Here is a 20,695-nt window from a genome sequence, read left to right on the forward strand (position 1 = left end):
TATTCCTGTGAGGTAGATATTGTTTTATTCCCATTGTTTTAGTTGAGGAAAATAAGTTCAGATATTCATACAACTAGTATGTATTTAAACCTAAGCAATTTTTAAAATATCCCAACTGAAAAAGTAGTCTGTGGAAAAGGCAAATTATGCTATGTATTTATGATTTTTCAACTAATTGTAATGGGGAGGGAATCTAGGTGATACTAAGATGAAAAACTTGAATGAAATTTTTGGCTTTCCCTATTCATAGAAAGGGACTGCCCTGGTGGCTCAGGCATAAAGCGTCTGCCTACAATGCGGGAGGCCTGGGTTCGATCCCTGGGTCGGGAAGATCCCCTGGAGGAGGAAATAGCAACCCACTCCAGTATTCCTGCTTGGAAAATCCCATGGACAGAGGGGCCTGGTGGGCTGCAGAAAAAGGGGTCGCAAAGAGTCGGACACAACTGAGCGACTTCAGTTTCTTTCTTTTCTTTCATACATAGAAAACATACTACTTCATAACTGACTATAGTTGCCATTGTCTGCAGTTTGATATGTGATTGTGCTGAGAGGTAGCTGCCCAAGTCACTTCAAAATCAGACTGATTTTTAAACCCACTGGATTTCTGCTCAAAACAAAACTGGCTACAATCAACCTTGAAAAATAATTCAGTGAGATGAGCAGAACTTCTTTTGTCCACAGGTATATCTTAACTAATAAGGTAAAATATTGCTCATGTTATGAATTTTACAGGTGATTTCAAATATACTCCACAAATATTTAAAGGCTTCTGATGCTGGGAGGGATTGGGGGCAGGAGGAGAAGGGAATGACAGAGGATGAGATGGCTGGATGGCATCACTGACTCGATGGACATGAGTTTGAGTAAACTCCGGGAGTTGGTGATGGACAGGGAGGCCTGGTGTGCTGCGATTCGTGGGGTCGCAAAGAGTTGGACACGACTGAGCGACTGAACTGAACTGAACTGAATAGTTATTTTTATTTCCTGAAGCAAATAAACAGCCTTTTGGTCAGACTTCCCTGGCAATCCAGTGATTAAGACTTTCGCTTTCATTGCAAGGAAACCTGGGTTTGATACGTGTCTGGAGAAGTAAGATCCTGCGTGCAGCATGGCATGACAAAAAATAATACTAATAATAAAAGTTATTTATTATTTTTTAAAAAATCGACCTTTAACTAATCTGTTGGACATGTTATTTTTCAAACAAAATGGTTCAATCATTCTTTTAAGAAACACTAAGAAATGCTGGAGGCTATTTTGTGGTTCCAGTTTCAGCCTGTTAAGGTCTAGAAATGCCTAGGTGACTATAAAACATTCCTGCCACCCAGGAACTTAGTAGTTTAGCAGATAAGCACAAAAATATTCACAGGATAACAACACAGAAAGCTGCCTTTCTTAAAGGAGTTAATTTTTAACATAGTCATTAAGCTTACCTTCCTTTTCTATAATAAAACTACTTTGCCATCTATTCAGATGTCAGACAAGAGGATCATCAGTATGAACAAAGTTTTAGTGCACTTATCTGAGTAGCAGGTCTGTATGTTGGAATAAGTTGGTTGTGGTTTTGGTTTTTTGTCTTATAAGAATTAAGTTTGATTATACTTTATATTGCAAACTCTGATTTCTGCTGATTATAAGTTTGAAAGTGTTAGTCCCTCAGTCATGCCCAACTCTTTGCGACCCCGTGGACTGTAGCCCACCAGGCTCCTCTGTCCATGGAATTCTCCAGGAAAGAACACTGGAGTGGGTTGTTATGCCCTTCTCTAGGGGATCTTCCCAACCTAGGGATCGAACGTGGGTCTCCTGCATTTCAGGCAGATTCTTTACTGTCTGAGCCACCAAAGATTATATATTTAAATGTCATTATATAAAAAAGTTCTCTTCTGAATTACTGCTGTCCTTGAAGTTTACAAGTATGTTGAAAAGTTGGTTTGGGGGTTCTTTAGTTAGTTAATTAAAAGGTAGAACTGTCCAGTGTTCCAGCTATGTGCTTATGAATTATTAGCTCTGCTTTCTAATTAGTCTTACCAGGTATGGTGGAAGGATAGTGAGAACCATTTATTGAAGGCTTCATAAGCTAGAGGGTGTAACAGAGTCCATTATATATATATATATATTGTTACTCCTTAAAACACTTGTTTAAATAGGTGATGTTAATGCTTCTATACGTGAGTGTACAGAGGATCCAAGCAGTTTAGTGGTTTGCATAACATAGTGAAAGGTGGGGACTCAGACAGCTGTCTGATTCTGAAGCTGGATTTTCACCACATCATGTAGAGAGATGGTGTGGTGGTATGATGGGCATAGTGCCCTTGGTTTGAATCTCTGTATTACCACTTAAAACTTTGAAATTTTGGTAAAGTTTTAGGTATGATTTCTGCCTGCTTCTTTGTTAAATGGGGGTAATAATACCTTCTCATAGAGTTTTTGTGGGAAATAAATGAAATAACATTTGTATAGTTCCTAATACAATGCCTGACCATTGTAAGTACTTCATGATTGTGAAGTAAATCTTTCAAAATTGTCTTTATCTCATTGAATTAAATTGTATGGAATCTGAACAGTACATGGGCTTTTTGGTATTCCTTTTTTCCTTTTCTAGTTATTACTTTTCTGTTGACTTCTCTTTATTTGAATCAGTATCCAGGTCCCACACACTGTAGTTGACTGATATTCTTTTAAGCCTCTCTTAGTTTGTATGTTTCTTCTGGGTTTTTTCCCTTGTACTTTGTTGAAGAAACCAGGTTATTTCTCTTGCAGTTTCCCCCTTTCTAGATTTTCCTGTAAATTGGTAGCCTTTTTTTTTTCCCCCTGGTTTGTTCGGTGTTTCTCATATCATTGTCACAATTTCTCTGTTGAGCAGCATAGAGTAATTGTATGAGATATTAATCCTCCTTCAACATGGTTGTAAAATGGAGTGTTTGTTTTGGTCCAGTGCCCAATTCAGTGTTAACTTTTCCAGGTAGTTTGTTTCTTGTCCTTTTTTTCCCTACCTAGTGTTTATTTGTTGTATTATAAAATTGAGCTAATTATGCTGGGTTTGTAGTGGTTTTGTCTTCTTTTTTGGCTACTAGTGAGTAGTTTCCTCAGCCTGTTTGGTCTTAAAATTTCTGTTCTCAAAACAGCATTTTTTTCCTATTGTTTACACCCTGCCCTGTGTGTGCGTGTGCGATCCAGGCCTCTTCAGTCGCATCCGACTCTGTAACCCAATGGACTGTAGCCAGCCTGCCAAGCTCCTCCGTCCATGGAATTCTTAGGGTAAGAATACTGGAGTGGGTTGCCATGCCCTCCAGGGGATCTTCCCCACCCAGGGATCCTGTCTCTTATGTCTCCTGCATTAGCAGTCAGGTTCTTTACCACTAGTGCCACCTGGGAAGCCCATTTCCCTCCTAGTCCTTAACTATTAACCATTACACCTATGGAGTACTCACTGTAAACAAAACCCTTTTTTTATTTCCCTGAGAAAAGCATTCAGGCACTGTTCTTAACACTTTACATATATTCACTCACTTAATCATTGACTTTCCAACAATCTCCAATTACAGATAAGCATTTGAAGCAAAAGGAGGTGAAGTGACTTGTCCAAAGTCATGCAGCTAGTATATGGCAGATCCAGAGTCTAGAAGAGCAGATCCAGAGTCTGCTCTTCTAACTTAAAAGTAATGTTTGGATTTTGAGCATAAAATTTATTCTTGAGAAGAGATTTTTAAATATGCTTGTACATAAAACTAATCCACTTAGTTATCTGACTCTTATAGCTGGAATTTAATGTGTCAGATTGCATCAGGTGATAAATATACATTTGTAACATAGTATGTTTCATAATATGTTTGTTTATTTGGAACTGTTGTGATTTAAGTAAATTACATTTCTATTAGTGGGATAGTATATAGGTATGTTTGCAGCAGGTGCTTGTGACCTTTTAATAGCAAAATGTTGGAAAGGAGATAACTACCTGAGGAAGGTTGCAAATTTTAGTCTAAAAATTTTATACTTTGTGAAATTACTTTCAGGTAATGTTTTTTTGGAAAATGAATCAGAAGGCACAATGATTAAAATTTGTTACTAATGGGAAGACTGGGAATATTTATATGTTGGACATTCTAGTAATTGGACTTTAAAGTTTTTCTTTGTTTCTTTTGTCTGTTTACCATTTAACCCTGTTCCAATATTGCCTTTTTGTGAAACTTGGTGGGAGTGGAAGCTGGAGAAGGACATGTAACTTGTTGGCATATACACATGTACTTTCTTTCCCAGGCCTCTGGTAGCTGTGACCCAGCTGTGCCAATCAAGTACACTTGACTGGGTACTTGAATCTGCAGTGAGAGAGATACAAAACAGCAAGGACAGTTTAGAATTAATTCTGTTGACTTGTGGCAGTGGCATACTAGCTTGTGGGCAGTTTTCTGAGAGACTTCTTCCTGTGATGTGACTTTGGTTGGTGGTTTTGACTGCTTAACTTGACTTGATTTTTACAGGTTTGCCAAATCATCTTTTTTTTTGGAACTCTTAATATCCTGTTGATAAATTTCCTATTCTGCTAATATGCCAAAACCGGATTTCTGTTTTTCAACCAAGGATCCTAATTTGTAAACTTGACTAATAAAATTTGCCCCTTCTAAAAGATACAGTTACTGCCTCTATTTAGAGTGGTGTCCTAACTCAATAAATAAAAAGTCCATGAATGTCTTTTTTAAAGATAAATCTAGGCAGGAATTTTCCCTTTTATCCTCTCCCAATTCTTAAGAGCAGTCGTTCTCAATGTTTATAAATATATATGGGATAAGGCCTGGACACTATTAGTTTATTAAAGCCCCCCATGTGATTCTGTGTTTAGTTCTTTTATTTTTTTAAAAAACAGTGAATGTGTTGTATAGAATATTAGAGCATACAGATATGTGAAAATAAAAACTTGACATTCCTGTCATTCAGAAATCACTACTGTTTTCTTTTGGTGCATTTCCCCTCCAGATCTTTCTCTAAGCACATATATGTAAGTTTTTACTTTTATTTTACTAAAATGAGATCAGTTTACAGCTTGGCCTTTTTTTAAACTGGGTGATACCCACACTCCATATTCCTTTCCTTTGGTATGCAGGTGCTATTCAAATTTCCCCAGCTGATCCAAAAAAAAAAAAAATGTTTGCTACTGCTGTCTATTCAAACTAATATCTGAACCAGGACCTTGTCCATTGTAACCCTTTGTTTAGGGAATTTCTTAACAGTCCAGTGGTTAGGGCTTAGCACTTTCTTTCCATGGCCTGGACTCAGTCCCTGATTGGGGAACTAAAATCCCACAAGCTGTGCAGCGTGACCAAAAATAAATAAATGAAGTAAAAATAAAAGTAATTTAAAATGCACTTTGTTTATTTTGTCTTTAATCTAGCTTTGTTGTTGAGTTGCTAAGTTGTGTCTGACTCTTTTGTGACCCCATGGGCTATAACCCACCAGCCTTCTCTGTCCATGGGATTTCCCAGGCAAGCGTACTGGAATGGGTTGCTATTTTCTTTGCCGGGGGTCTTCCCAATCCAGGGATTGAATCTGTGTCTCCTGCATTGGCAGTTGGATTCTTTACCACTTGCACCACCTAGGAAGCCCTTAACCTAGCTTAATCCTTATTTTTCAGTGATGCTGACTTTGAGACTGGACTGGTTGTCCTGAGAGTGCTTTTGTACAGTTGCATTCTTATGCTATCACTTAGTTTGTTCCTTTTGTTCCTGTATTTTTCTCTAAAGTTTACAGGTAAAAGCTTGACAGATTTATATCTAAACATTTTGGTGAGAATACATCATAGTTCTATCTCATTTTGCATCATGTCATAAATCACATAATACCTGGTTGACCTACTTTTAGTAGTGCTAAGGTTGGTTCTTGGATTAAGGTGATAATAGTTCTGTCCATATATTAAATAGTTGTGTCCATATATTAAATAGTACGTCTTGCCGCTTGCAACAAGAAACTAATTTGAGTGTTGCTACTTTATACAAGTTCATTGTTTGTTGTTAGTCATTGGCCTAATTTTTTAAAGACAGCTTTATTGAGATAGAATTTACATAACAAACTACCCACTTTACATGTACAATTTAATGGGGGTTTTCTTTTGTTTGTTTTTTTAACTATATTCACAATTGTATAACCATCGCTACTATCTAATTTTAGAACATTTTCATCACCCCAGAAAGAAGTCTCATGACCATTAGCATTCACCTCTTCAACCCTAGGACTCCTTTCTGTCTCTGTGGAATTGCCTATTTTGGACATTACATATAAATAGAATTATACAGTATGTGGTCTTTGGTGTCTGGCTTCCTTCACTAAGCATAATGTTTTTAATTTTCATACATGTTGTAGTATGTTTCAGTATTTTTCTTTTTTTTTTTTTTTTTGCCATATAATCTATTGTATGAATATTCCACATTTTGTTTTTTTACTCATCAGTTGATGGGCATTTGCATTTTTACCTCTTAGCAGTTGTTAGTAATGCTGTTATGAACATTCATGTCTTGAGTTTTTGTGTGGGTATATGTTTACATCTTTCTTGGCTCTTTCTAGAATTGAAATTGCTGGGTCATATGGTAACTGACTTTTTAAGAAACTCTTTTCTGAAGTGACCCCTTGGTCTCTTGGGCATCTTGAGAGAAATATCTCTTCATATCCTCTGCTCGCTTTATAATTGGGTTGTCTTTTTACTGTTGTAGGATTCTTTTTTAATTGAAGTTTGACATTTTATTTCAGGTGTATATGATAATTTTATAATTACAGCAGATATCACAAGATAAGCTACACAGTAAGTCTAGTTAACATTTGTCACCATATAGAATTTTTTTCTTGTAATGAGAACTTGCAACTTTTAAATATTCACTGCAGTATAATCAACAGAGAAGCCTGGCATACTGCGGTCCATGGGGTCACAAAGAGTTGGCTACAACTGGGCAACTGAACGACATAATTAACTGTGGGACTTCCCTGGTGGCTCAGCAGTAAAGAATCCACCTGCCAGTGCAGGAGATGCAGGTTTTATCCCTGGATAGGGAAGATCCCCTGGAGAAGGAAATGGCAAACCACTCCAGTATCCTTGCCTGGAAAGTCCTATGACCAGAGGAGCCTGGCAGAATATAGTCCATGGGGTAGCAAAAGAGTCAGACATGACTTGGTGGCTAAACAGCATAATTAACTACAGTCACCATGCTATACCTTTTATCCTCATAGCTTTTATTTATTTTGTAACTGGAAGTTTGTACCCTTTGACCCCTTTAACCATTTGGCCCACCCCACCCCACCTCTGGCAATTACCAATCTGTTCTCTGTATATGAGCTTGGTGCTGCTTTTTTAGATTCTACATATGAATGCGATCATAAAGTATTTGTCTCTATCTTATTTCACTTAGCCTTGTACCCTCACAGTTCATCCATATTGTTGAAAATGGCAAGAATTCGTTTTTTCTTATGGCTGAATAATGTTTCAGGATGTGTGTGTGTGAACATGAATGGGGGTGCATAGCTTTTCAAGTTAGTGCTTTCCTTTCCTTTGGAAAACACTCAGAAGCGGAATTGTGGATCATTTGATAATTCTGTTTTAAATTTTTGAAGAACCTCCATACTGTTTTCCATAGTGACTGCACTAGTTTACATTCCAATGAACAGTGCATAAGGGTTCCCTTTTCTCTACATCCTCGCCAGTATCTTGTCCTTTTTATAACATCAATAACTATTCTCATAGGTTTAAGGTGATATTTTATTATGATATTATTTGGAATACAAGTCCCTTACATGATACATGATTTGCAGATGTTTTCTCTCTACATTGTCCTTTGACTTTCTTGACTGTGTCCTTTGAAGCACAAATGTTTTTAATTTTGTTAAGAAAGTTCAATTTATCTTTCCCTAACTTAAAATCACTCCTCTGTTTACTTTTAGCTCTTATACTAAGGCTTTTGACCCACTTATAGTTAATTTTTGTGTTGTTGTAGTGGACATCCAATGATCATTGCACCATTTGTTGAAAAGAAAGACCATTTCCCCCCGTTGATATATCTTGGCTTCTTTGTTAAAAAATCATTTGGCCATACTTACTAGGTTTACTTCTGGTTTCTTGGTTCTGCTCCATTGACCTCTGTTTATCCTTAGGCCAATAGGCAGAATTGAAGCCCTTATATATGTTCCTTTTTGATTATATATCTTTGTGTCTTTCATCCTGAATTTGGTGTTGGTCATTCTCTTGTAATTTTAAGTAATTTTGCTTTCTTTGACTATATCCCAAAACTAAGGCTTCCCTAGTAGCCTAGCTGATAAAGAATTTGCCTGCAATGCAAGAGACCCCGGTTTGATTTCTGGGAAGTTCCTTTAGAGAAGGGATAGGCTACCCACTCCAGCATTCTCGGACTTCCCTGATTGCTCAGATGGTAAAGAATCTGCCTGCAATGTGGGAGACCTGAGTTGAATCCCTGGGTTGTGAAGATATCCTGGAGGAGGGCATGGCAACCCACTCCAGTATTCTGGCCTGGAAAATTCCCATGGACAAAGGAGTCTGGTGGGCTACAGTCGATGGGGTCACAAAGAGTCAGACTCGACTGAGTAACTAAGCATTTCCCAAAACTATCTGATACTGTTACTCCTTTTTTGTTTTTATTTTTTGTACTCATTTTTTAACACTTTGTATGGTATCATAATTTTTTATTTTTAACAACTTTTTTATTCTCTTTTGTGAGAGTCATCCATTTTGTTTGTGCACATCTCTAATGTGATCACTTCCTGCTGTACAGCACTGTACAAGCCCACAATTTAATCAGTCTTGTGTTGTTGTTTAGTTGCTAAGTCGTGTCCAGACTTTTTTGCAACCCCATGGACTGTAGCCTGCCAGGCTCTTCTGTACCTGGGATTTCCCAGGCAAGAATACTTGAGTGGGTTGCAGTTTCCTTCTCCAGGGGATCTTCCCGATGCAGGGATCAAACCTATATCTCCTCATTGGCAGGCAGATTCTTTACCATTGAGGCACCAGAGAAATTCTAAATCAGTCTACTGGTGGACATTTAGGTAATTTAGTTTTTTGTCTACTGTATACAATCCTGTAGCAAATATTCTTAAGCATTTTGTCTTACTTTCACGTATGGTTAAGATTGGGTGGGTCATAGATGTTTCACAGCTTCAATTTTGTATTTGTCAAACTGTTTTCGAAAGTAGTTGTATGAGTTTGCACTCAAACCAGCAATATGTGAAAATTTCTTGTTGCTTTATATTTTTATCAGCACTTGATAGTTTCGGGATTTGTTTTTGCCAGTTTGGAGAGTGTGAGATAGTACCTCATAATTTTACTCAGGTTTTGAAAGTATGAGTTTATGACTAATTCTGAGTAATACATTATGTAGTGCTTTATTGTATTTCAGAACATTCAATTATCGCATGCATGTCTCTTATGGGCAGGATAATATGTTGAATATGCATTTATATTTTTTGACAGATAGCTTGGTCATCATTGAGTTAGTACTAGAATTTTTTTGTTTGTTGGACTCCTATCATGTAATAGCAGACCTTATTTATCAGTATTAATAATCATGCTAGTAAGTGTTATCTTAACAGACAGAAATGCAGTGAAAGAAATCTTAATTTGAAAGAAAGGTGTATCATATCTCTTTTTGGTTCATTGAAAGATGTGCTCAAATTTCATGGCTTAGAAGTTGTAGGTATGAGTTAATCTCCTGAAATTAAAAAAAATAAAGTAGAATATGACCCTGGACTCTTTCCTCTGATGAAATAATAATGTGAAGGTTAAAAATTAAGCAAGGCACCAGTAACCCTGGAGTTCTCCTTATTAAGGACTTGGGAAGGAAACTAATCTGCAGTTAACAAATGCGTATAGACTGTTGTACGATTTCTCAGTCCTTTAGAGGAATTGAAAGTGGTAGACATTTAAATCTAAGTAATATTTTTTTCAAATCATGAGATTTGGAAAGGAAATTTTAGGGCCAGTGAATATCTGAAGATATGCAAAGTCAATAGTCTTGGACTCTGCAGTTTAAGGAATAAGGAATGTTTAAAGAGAGGTCTTAAGAAAGGTTAAAGGAGATGCTAATGGATAAAGTTATCAAGATTTCTTAAAGAAATGATTATTTAATGGTCATCCTGTCTGTATTAAGAGATTACCCCATTTGCTCTTAATCCCTATCAAGCATAGGGAAATAAGTATATAAACAGGTAAATAATACATGGTGATGGATACCTGAGTATAGGTATGTGCATGATCTAATGCTTCATGAAGTAGAGATTTATTTAAGTCACCCACTTAGAGGTGAGAACTGAAGACTTAAAAATGAATGAGATGGTGAAGAGATTCCAAAGAAACAAAATGTGCTGCATCAGAGCTTTTAGGTAGTGGTTATATTTACAGAGCAAAAGAAAAAGAATAAGAAAAATAGTAATCACGGAGTAGGGAGAAGAGCAGGATATCTTGATGCGATGGATGGTTGCCACTCATGCTGCTCCCTGACAAAGGTTAGTTACACCAGTCCTTTGTGAATATTTTCAGTGTGGATGTGTCAACTTTCCTGTCTCCTTTCCTTCTTTCCTAACATGAATGAGTTGTAGTATAGGAATAGACAAATGAACAAGTGGAACAGAAGTCTAGAAACAGATCCATGCATATGTAGAAACAATTTAAAATTGAGCTGGCCTCAATTAGGGGTAATAGCCCACGGCTTATAGGATCTCAGTTGCTTGACCAGGGATTGAACGTGGGCCATGGTAGTGAAAGCCTGGAATCCTAACCACTAGGCCACCAGAGAACTCTGAGCTGGCTTTATAAATCAGTGGAGAAAGAATGGTTTGGGACTAGTTACTCATGCAGTTAAAAAAAAAAAAAAAAAAGAAACTGAACCTGGACTCATACTGGATACAAATCAGTTCCAACTGATTGATATCTTAAATGTGAAAGGCAGAACTATAAAACTAAGAAGATAATGTAGGTAAATTCTTTGAACTTTAGGGAAGAAAGGCTTTTATACTTTAAAAATATGTATCTTAGGAACTTCCCTAGCAGTCCAGTGGTTAAGACTCTGTGCTACTGCTGCACAGAGGGCACCAGTTCAGTCCCTGGTTGGGAAACTAAGATCCCACATGCTGCATGGCGGTCCCCCCCCCCCCCCCAGCCCTGCCAAATAATCATGTCTTGATCAGCAATTTTGACTACATTTTTTTCTCAGCTTTTTATTTAAAAATTTTATTGGAATATAGTTGATTCACAATGTTGTGTTACTTTCGGGTGTGTTGATTACATTTAAAATAAGAACTTATTCATCAAAAAAAAAACAAAAACATGAAGTTGGAAAAGATGGGTCTAATTGTAGTCTCTTACTTCAGATAAAAAGACCAGCTACTGAAAGAATGGTAAAATGATAAGAATAGATAATTTTACCAAAAAATGAAACACAAAGAGATGATAAATAGATTAAATGATGCAAAGACTGTGGTAGGTCATCATTTTATACCCACCAGCAGAGCAGAAAATTAACTGTCAGTCTAGCCATACCTAGCTTTGTGAGAGTGTGGAGCAGATGGAACTCTAAAAATAACCACTTCTGCTGGTGTAAATTGGTGACCTGATTGAAAAGCAATATGGCATTACCTTGTGAAGTTGAGGATGTACTACCTGTTAGTCAGCAATTTCATTTATTTATGTATGCATTCAGCAATGAGTACTTACTATGTAAGATAATGTTCTTTGTGCTTTGGTTCAGTGGAAGATGTTAAAAATGTACAGGTGATAAGTCCTATAGAAAAATGTTACTTAACAGAATAAAAACAGAATTGCTATCAGGTCACTTCTTGTTTTTCACTTTTTTGGATAAAGTTCTAAAAGTATTATGTATAGTCTGTTAAGCAGTGCCACTGCATTCTTTGAGTTCTTCTAGATTTACCTAAATGATATAAAAAAAATCATTCATCAGTCCATCATCAGAAGTAATTTTTATGATGTTAGCTGAGAAATAGGTTACATCCGTTTCCAGTTCTGTGGTATAAGCAGATTGTAAACTATCCTGTCTATGAGATGATGTTGCATTCTAGGAAATATGCCAAAAGCTTGTCCAATTACTAAATTGTATCTATTGAGTTTCCCGGTGGTCTGTTTTGCCAAAACTTTCACCTCAGGTTCAAAGGATTTGTTAACAGAATAAGCCAGTCATTATATACAAATACATGATACCAATATTTATTAGAGCATTATCTAGCTTACTTTCAATATACTAACATTAAAAGAAAAGAGAACTAGAAACAGCAGAAGATACATCACCAAATTGGTCTTTTTATTTCAAATTGGGTTTTGACAAACATCTACACTCAAAGAGTGCTGAGAAGTCCCTTGTCACAGCACATCTGGAGACCCAACTGGGAAAAGGTCCCAGGCAGCCAGTCAGTTCTGAGGGTGACTGCAAAATTGCAGTTCATGATTCCCAAGGGTAATCCTAGGACGCAAACTGATAGCATCATCAATCTGTGAGCAAACTGAAGCTCTGATTTATGTTCACGCGTAAAACTTCAATTCAGTCGAACAGTTGTGTCTGACTCTTTGCGACGCTATGGACTGCAGCACGCCAGGCTTCCCTGTCCATCACCAACTCCCGGAGCTTGCTCAAACTCAAGTCCATTGAGTCGGTGATACCATCCAGCCATCTCATCAGCTGTCGTCTTTTCCTCCTGCCTTCAGTCTTTCACAGCATCAGGGTCTTTTCCAGTGAGTCAGTTCTTTGCATCACATGGCCAAAGTATTCACATTTCAGCTTCAGTATCAGTCCTTCCAATGAATATTTAGGACTGATTTCCTTCAGGATGGACTGGTTGGATCTCCTTGCAATCCAAGGGATTCTCAAGAGTCTTCTACAACACTGCAGTTCAAAAGCATCAATTCTTTGGCACTTAGCTTTCTTTATAGTTCAACTCACATCCATGCATGACTACTGGAAAAACCATAGCTTTGACTAGATGGACCGTTGTTGACAGAGTAATGTCTCTGCTTTTTAATATGCTGTCTCGGTTGCTCATAACTTTTCTTCCAAGGAGCAGGCGTCTTTTAATTTCATGGCTGCAGTCACCCTCTGCAGTGATTTTGGAGCCCGAGAAAATAGTCTGTCACTGTTCCACTGTTTCCCCATTTATTTGCCATGAAGTGATGGGACCGGATGCCATGATCTTACTTTTCTGAATCTTGAACTTTAAGCCAACTTTTTCACTCTCCTCTTTCACTTTTATCAAGAGGCTCTTTAGTTCTTCTTCACTTTATGTCATAAGGGTGTTATCATCTGTGTTTCTGAGGTTATTGATATTTCTCCTGGCAATCTTGATTCCAGCTTGTGTGTCTTTCAGCCTGGCATTTCGCATGATGTACTCTGCATAGAAGTCAAATAAGCAGGGTGACAATATACAGCCTTGACGTGCTCCTTTCCCAATTTGGAACTAGTCTGTTGTTCCATGTCCAGTTCTAACTGTTGCTTCTTGACCTGCATACAGATTTCTTAGGAGGCAAGTAAAGTGGTCTGGTATTCCCATCTCTTTAAGAATTTTCCACAGTTTGTTTTGATCCACACAGTCAAAGACTTTGGAGTAGTCAATAAAGCAGAAGTGTTTTTCTGGAACTCTTGCTTTTTCGATGATCCAGCATATGTTGGCAATTTGATCTCTGGTTCCTCTGCCTTTTCTAAATTCAGCTTGAACATCTGGAAGTTCACTGTTGGTTGAAGCCTGGCTTAGAGGATTTTGAGCGTAACTTTGCTAGCTTGTGAGATGGGTGCAGTTGTGTGGTAGTTTGAACATTCTTTGGCATTGCCTTTCTTTAGGATTAGAATGAAAACTGACCTTTTCCAGTCCTGTGGCCACTGGTAATGTCTCCAAATTTGCTGGCATATTGAGTGCAGCACTTTCACAGCATCATCTTTTAGGATTTGAAATAGCTCAACTGGAATTCCATTACCTCCACTGGCTTTGTTAGTGATGCTTCCTAAGGTTCACTTGACTTGACATTCCAGGATGTCTGGTTCTAGGTGACAGATAACACCATCGTGGTTATCTGGGTCATGAAGATCTTTTTTGTACAGTTCTTTTGTGTATTCTTGCCACCTCTTCTTAATATATCGTCTGCTTCTGTTAGGTCCATACCATTTCTGTCCTTTGTTGTGCCTATCTTTGCATGAAATGTTCCTTTGGTATCTCTAATTTTCTTGAAGAGATCTCTAGTCTTTCCCATTCTATTGTTTTCCTATTTCTTTGTATTGAAAACTGAGGAGGACTTTCTTATCTTTCCTTACTATTCTTCTGAACTCTGCATTCAGATGGGTGTATCTTTCCTTTTCTCCTTTGCCTTTCGATTCTCTTTTCTCAGGTAATTGTAAGGCCTCCTCAGACAACCATTTTGCCTTTTTGCAGTTCTCTTTCTTTGGGATGCTCTTGATCACTGCCTCCTATACAATGTCACGAACCTCTGTCCATAGTTCTTCAGGCACTCTGTCTGTCAGATCTAATCCCTTGAATCTATTTGTCACTTCCACTGTATAAACGTAACGGATTTGATTTAGGTCGTACCTGAATGGACTAGTGGCTTTTCCTACTTTCTTCAGTTTAAATCTGAATTTGGCAATAAGGAGTTTGTGATCTGAGCCACAGTCAGCTCCCAGTCCTGTTTTTGCTTACTGTATAGAGCTTCTCCATCTTTGGCTACAAAAAATATAATCGATCTGCTTTCGGTATTGACCATCTGGTGATGTCCCTGTGTAGCGTCGTCTCTTGTGTTGTTGGAAGAGGGTGTTTGCTATGATCAGTGCACTCTCTTGGCAAAATTCTGTTAATCTTTGCCCTGCTTCATTTTGTACTCCAAGGCCAAATTTGTCTCTTATTCCAGGGATCTCTTGGCTTCCTACCTTTGCATTGCAGTCCCCTGTGATGAAAAGGGTATCTTTTTTTGGTGTTAGTTCTAGAAGGTCTTGTAGGTCTTCATAGAGCCATTCAGCTTCAGCTTCTTCAACATTAGTGGTTGGGGCATAGACTTGGATTACTGTGATATTGAATGATCTGCTTTGGAAGTGAACAGAGATCATTCTGTCATTTGATATTGCATCCAAGTACTGCATTTCAGACTCTTTTGTTGACTATGAGGGCTACTACATTTCTTCTAAGGGATTCTTGCCCACAGTAGTAGATATAATGGTCATCTGAATTAAATTCAGCCATTACGGTCCGTTTTAGTTCATTGATTCCTACAGTGTCCACTTTTGCCATCTCCTATTTGACCACATCCAATTTACCTTGATTCATGGACCTAACATTCCAGGTTCCTATGGAATATTGTTCTTTATGGCATCAGACTTGACTTCCATCACCAGTCACATCCACAACTGGGTGTTGTTTTCGCTTTGGCTCTGTCTCTTTGTTCTTTTTGGAGTTATTTCTCCACTCTTGTCCAGTAGCATTTTGGGTACCTACCAGCCTGGGGAGTTCATCTTTCAGTGTGGTATCTTTTTGCCTTTTCATACTGTTCATGTGGTTCTCATGGCAAGAATACTAAAGTGGTTTGCCATTCCCGTCTCCAGTGGACCATGTTTTGTCAAAACTCTGACAAAACTTGGAATGATGTTAAGCCCAGGGGTTCGTTGACCAGCCCCTCTCCAGGGACTCAACAGTCTTAAGATTCATCTGGTATCTTATCTGTGTTGCTGCAAGGCTTGCACTCAGACCACAGTCAGAGCAGTGTCCAGGCTGATTAGAAGCAAGGTCAGAGGCCTGCTCTTCCTTGTCTCTGAAGCCTAAATAAGACTATTTAACTTCCCTAATATGGTGCAGCAGTTAAGAATCTGCCTGCCAGTGCAGGGGAGATACAGGTTTGGTCTCTGGTCTGGGAAGATCTCACCTGCTGCAAGGCAGCTAAGCCCATGAGCCACAACTACTGGAGTCTGCGTGCCCTAGAGCCCATGTTCCATAACACCTCAATAAGAAGCCCACACACTGCAAGTAAAGTGTAGCCCCCACTCATCACAACTAGAGAAAGCCCTTGTGTAGCAGTGAAGACTCAGCAGAGCCAAAAATAAAAATAAATAAAAATTTAAAAGATAAAGTATACCTATTACTTTTTTACTTAAAAGCAGTTTTTATGGAGCCAAAATTAAAACAAGATTGGCTAAAAATTAGACACTGCATATTTTGGAATTTTCTCACAGATTATTAAAAAAAAATTAAAACCAAACCTCAGCGGTATTGTAGAAGTAACTTTGGAGTTGTCGTATATAGTATAGATAGAATAGAAATTTCATTTCATGGTTAAAGGTTATGTTTTCATTAAATGAATTTAAATGACAAGTCAGCATCTGAGAGGAAGAAATGATTAAGTTGAAAGAAGTTTTTTTGTTTTTGCTTTGTGGTTTTTTGTTTGCTCTTTATAAGTTCAGGCCATTATGTCCTAGATTGCATTTTGGGAATATTTGTATTACCTAATATGCAGATGTAGTTTTTAATCAATTTATTTTGCTAGGAACTTTTTTTAAGCAGTAAAACTCTTTTAAGAGTCTTTGTAAATTGTTAGTCTGTGGTGGTGGTTGTGTAGTCACTGAGTTGTGTCTGACTCTTTGTGACTGCATGTCATAACTCACCAGGCTCCTCTGTCCTTGGGATTTCCCAGGCAAGAATACTGGAATGGGTTGCCATTTCCTTCCCCAGGGGGTCTTCCCAACCCAGGGATCAAACTCATGTCTTCTGCATTGGCAGATGGATTCTTTACTGTTGAGCCAACAGGAAAGCCCAAATATGTGGTAGGAATGAGTAAAGGTGCAGTGAAATACTGATAAATGATAGTGCATAAATGAATATGGATTTATAGTATCAAATCTTTCAGCAAAAGTCAGTTAAAATGTTTCTTCATGTCTTGAATAGCTATTCAACAAAATGTAATGCAAATCCCCAACATATGTCTAGTATGTTCCCTTTTCATGTTTTCAAACTTTGTAAGTTCCTTTTATTCAGATATGTAATGTTGGTCTCGTAAAAGTAAATTTTTAGGATCTTTTCAACCTCGACAACTTGGAATCATGCAAAGCATGTATTGGAACACATTTTAATGCATCTAGGACACAGTCTTAGACACAAGTAAATGAGTCCTTGCTGAGCTTCCCAGTAGATTGATACTTCCCAGAATTCAGGAGCATTGCTAGGATTCTTTCACCTAGGTGAAATAATGCTTTATGCCTTACCCTTATCTAACTCTGTGCTCTCATCATACTTGCTTACAATAGCATTCTTTGATACTAGTAAGGGGACCAAAAAGTGACATCATTAAACAAAAATTGTTATCACTCCTGTCACCACATTCTACAATGAGAACTCTCCAGCCTGAATCAAAAGACTTTCTTCTTAATCCAGTTGGAATAGCACACCATAGTAAGATGGGTGAGGAGAAGGGCACTTGTGAAACATTCCTGGGAAAGAAGAATTAACGTGAGGTCTTGACCACAGATGCCTTTTTTTTTTTTTCTTTTCTTTTAATTTTATTTGTTTATTTCTGTCTGTGTCAGGCCTTCACTACTGTGTGGGCTTTTCTCTAGTTGTGGAGAGCCAGGGCTACTCTGCAGTTGTGCACGGGGCTTCTCATTGCATTGACTTCTCTTGTTCTGGAGCACAGACTCTAGTGTGTGTGGGCTTCAGTAGTTGCAGTTCCCAGGCTCTAGAGGACAGGCTCAGTAGTTGTGGCCCATGGGCTTAGTTGTTCTTCAGCATGTGAGATATTCCTGAACACAGGGGTTGAACCTGTGACTCCTGCCGTGGCAGATTCTTCACCACTGAGCCACCAGGGAAGCCCCACACAGGTGCTTCCTCATACGGAAACTTCATATGCAGTTTCAGAGAAGTGAACATATAGAAGTAGAAGGTAGAGAAGTTCCTTTCAAACTCTATGTCCAATTATCCCTTTTAGCCAAGATCAGTTGGTATAAGCCTGATTACATTTTGTAGAAAGAACCCCTGTGGCTTCTTTGCACTCTTTCTCTTAGCTAGCTGTGGATATGATAGGTCTTTGGAACTTCATGGCTCAGCAGTACATGTTCTGAATCATTTCTGCCTGTGATGGAGTTGGATATATGGGTCATGTTCTTTTAAGGTATTGGCATGGCTAAATACATGAGATTGCAGTTTTATTCAGATCAGGACCATGGGACTTCCCTGGTGGTTCAGTGGTTAAGAACTTGCCTGCCATTGCAGGAAATGTGGTTCAATCCCTGGTCTGGGAAGATTCCATGTGCCTTGGGGCATTATTTGCCCCAAGGCCCTCATGGGCCTTGACTACTGAGCCTGCACACTGCAACTAAAGGCCCTCGAGCCCATGCCCCACAGCAAGAGAAGCCCACACACCACAACTAGAGAGTGGCCCCTGCTTGATGCAACTAAAGAAAGCCTGCGCGCAGCAGTGAAGACCCCATGCAGCCATAATAAATAAATAAAGTTTATTTTTTTAAAGGATCAGGAACCATGTACTTTAAAGCCACATTTTTTATGTGCTGCTTTTTTCTTAGCACCAAAAGGTTTAATTTTTCATCATTCAACTTTACCTGGAAGCCAGCCACTCTTGACTAACCGAGATAAATAATAAGAGAAATAAAGAAGGCAAAAAAAAAAGTGTATAAATTAACATCCCTCTTTAGATTCTTGCTCCATAGGATTTTAAGGAATTTGTTCTGTTTTTCTAAGTATTAGAATTATTTCATAACTGGAAACAAATACAATGTATATAATTCAGAAAGCAGTGAAATTAGAAAATTAGTGTTCTAGACCTAACCCAGTCACTTATTAGATGTGTTACCTTGGTTAAGTCCCTTAACATTTTAGAGCTTACTTTGGCTTTTTCTTGTTAATCTCTGAGTAGATGACTAACCTGGTGTTAGGAAGGAAGGAAGAATAAAGTATATGTTAGGAGTTGCACAGATTTGTGTTTTAGTTAAAAACTCTCCCAGAATATGACTAAATAAACCATCTGACTTTATATTTCCTTTCATCCACTCTTTGATTGTGTGCTCAGTCATGTCAGACTCTTTGCCATCCCTTGGATTGTAGCCCACCAGGCTCCTCTGTCCATGGGATTCTCCAGGCAAGAATACTGGATTGGGTTGCCATGCCCTCCTCCAGGGGATCTTCCTGACCCAGGGATCAAACCCAAGTCTCTTAGGTCTCCTGTGTTGGCAGGCAGGTTCTTTACCACTAGTGCCACCTGGGAAGCCCTTTAAGAGTCAATAAAAAAGTAATGTGCTGTTTTTATATATTTGTTGGCTTATTAGCCTTCAACATGTAAGAAGCACAGCTTCCATTTTAGTGGTAAAGAAACTAGGAGATACTCTTCAAATTTTGGAATTAAGAGGACAGATGAGTGTTCATTGGAGTTGTGGGAAGAAATTAAATTTGCAATGGATTGAAAAATAAATGGGGAGTGAGAAAATGGAGATACTGACAGTACACTGCTCTTTATGGAAGTTTTGTTAAGACTGAAGGGAAATGAACCTAAATACCTAGAGGGATATCGGACTGTGGAGAAAATAAGAGTTAGTGAGGCCATGAACACATGTGGAATGGTAATGGGAACTTAACTTAAAGGAGATTGAGATAAGGTCCCTCTACTGTGGAGAGTAGAGCCAGTGGGTCTTGCAGAGTGCATGTATTCCGAATTCATGACCCAAAGAGATGTCCATTTGCTCCGTAAATCAGCAAGCATCCCCAAATACTTAAAGATGTAGTTGGACATTGTTCATCAAAATCCACAGTAACCACAATGGTAAAGGCATATTGGTTTATGTAACAGTCTCTCCTTTTGATTATGAGTTTTTACTCTGTAAAGTTCATTTGCACTTTATAAATGATATCCTTTATCTTCACAACATATTGCTTCCTAAGAAAGAGACTATGGAAATAAGAAAGGGAGACTTTCCATGATCAATCTCATGCTTGAGATCCCACAGTGAACCACGGAGGGCCCTGAATCCCAGCCCTTCAAATTATAACTCTGTTTGTGTTATTCTAGACTACATGTCCTCTCTCCACAGGTGTTCTGCAACGTGCAGAGGCTTGTCCAGTTGTTTATAAACCTTTACTCTGCTGGAAACTTGCTGTTCAGGGCCTGGTCAGCCGAGGTGTACTGCACCCCCCCTAAAGGGTGTCTCCATCCGGCTGGACTTCTGTCTGAGGCTAGTGGGCCCACTGGTGGAGGGCGGGCCAGTCGTCCAGCTGCAACTCTAGCAACTCTCTAGCAACTCATTACAAGGTATAAAATTAGATCGTGTTATGAAGTATCTTGTAGATTGCTGGGCATATGGGAAGTAGCCAGAAAGTCAGAGGATTTGTAAAGCTAAAATATTTGACAGATGTTTGTGAATGAATGGTTGGATCAAGTATTCAAATAGGCAGTTCTGATATGCGTGCGCAGGAAGAGAGCATTTTATCTAAAAATTATTTAGATAAAACCTAAAAAGAATGATGTAGTACATGGTTTATATTTAATATTATGGTTTCTATTGACTTAACTGCACTATAATACTATTTTTTTAAACTGTGGCAAAATACATATAAGATTTACTGTTATAACCATTTTAAAGTGTACAGTTTGATGGCAGCAAGTACACTCACAGTGTTTTCCAACTGTCATCACTGTCAGGTTCCAGAGCTTTTTCATTATCCCAAACATAAACCT

At 38.3% G+C, this 20,695-nt stretch overlaps 1 protein-coding gene across 8 annotated transcripts in view; it reads left to right on the top strand.

Annotated features, from left to right (window-relative positions):
* Positions 1-20,695, top strand: part of GPBP1L1 (GC-rich promoter binding protein 1 like 1) — a 61,465-nt gene that overhangs the window by 2,809 nt on the left and 37,961 nt on the right. For 2 of the 8 annotated variants that reach the window (XM_065914012.1, XM_065914031.1), the window contains exon 2: positions 20,052-20,269. The exons of 4 other annotated variants lie outside the window; for them this stretch is intronic. The gene's annotated coding sequence lies outside the window, so the exon portion shown is untranslated. Of the gene's footprint in view, positions 1-486; positions 682-20,051; positions 20,270-20,695 lie in introns of those variants that run through there. 2 more of the 8 variants (XM_065914021.1, XM_065914047.1) reach the window with 2 other exon arrangements.

This window comes from Muntiacus reevesi, chromosome 1 (genome assembly GCF_963930625.1).
Source record: "Muntiacus reevesi chromosome 1, mMunRee1.1, whole genome shotgun sequence".
NCBI classification, from domain to species: Eukaryota; Metazoa; Chordata; class Mammalia; order Artiodactyla; family Cervidae; genus Muntiacus; species Muntiacus reevesi.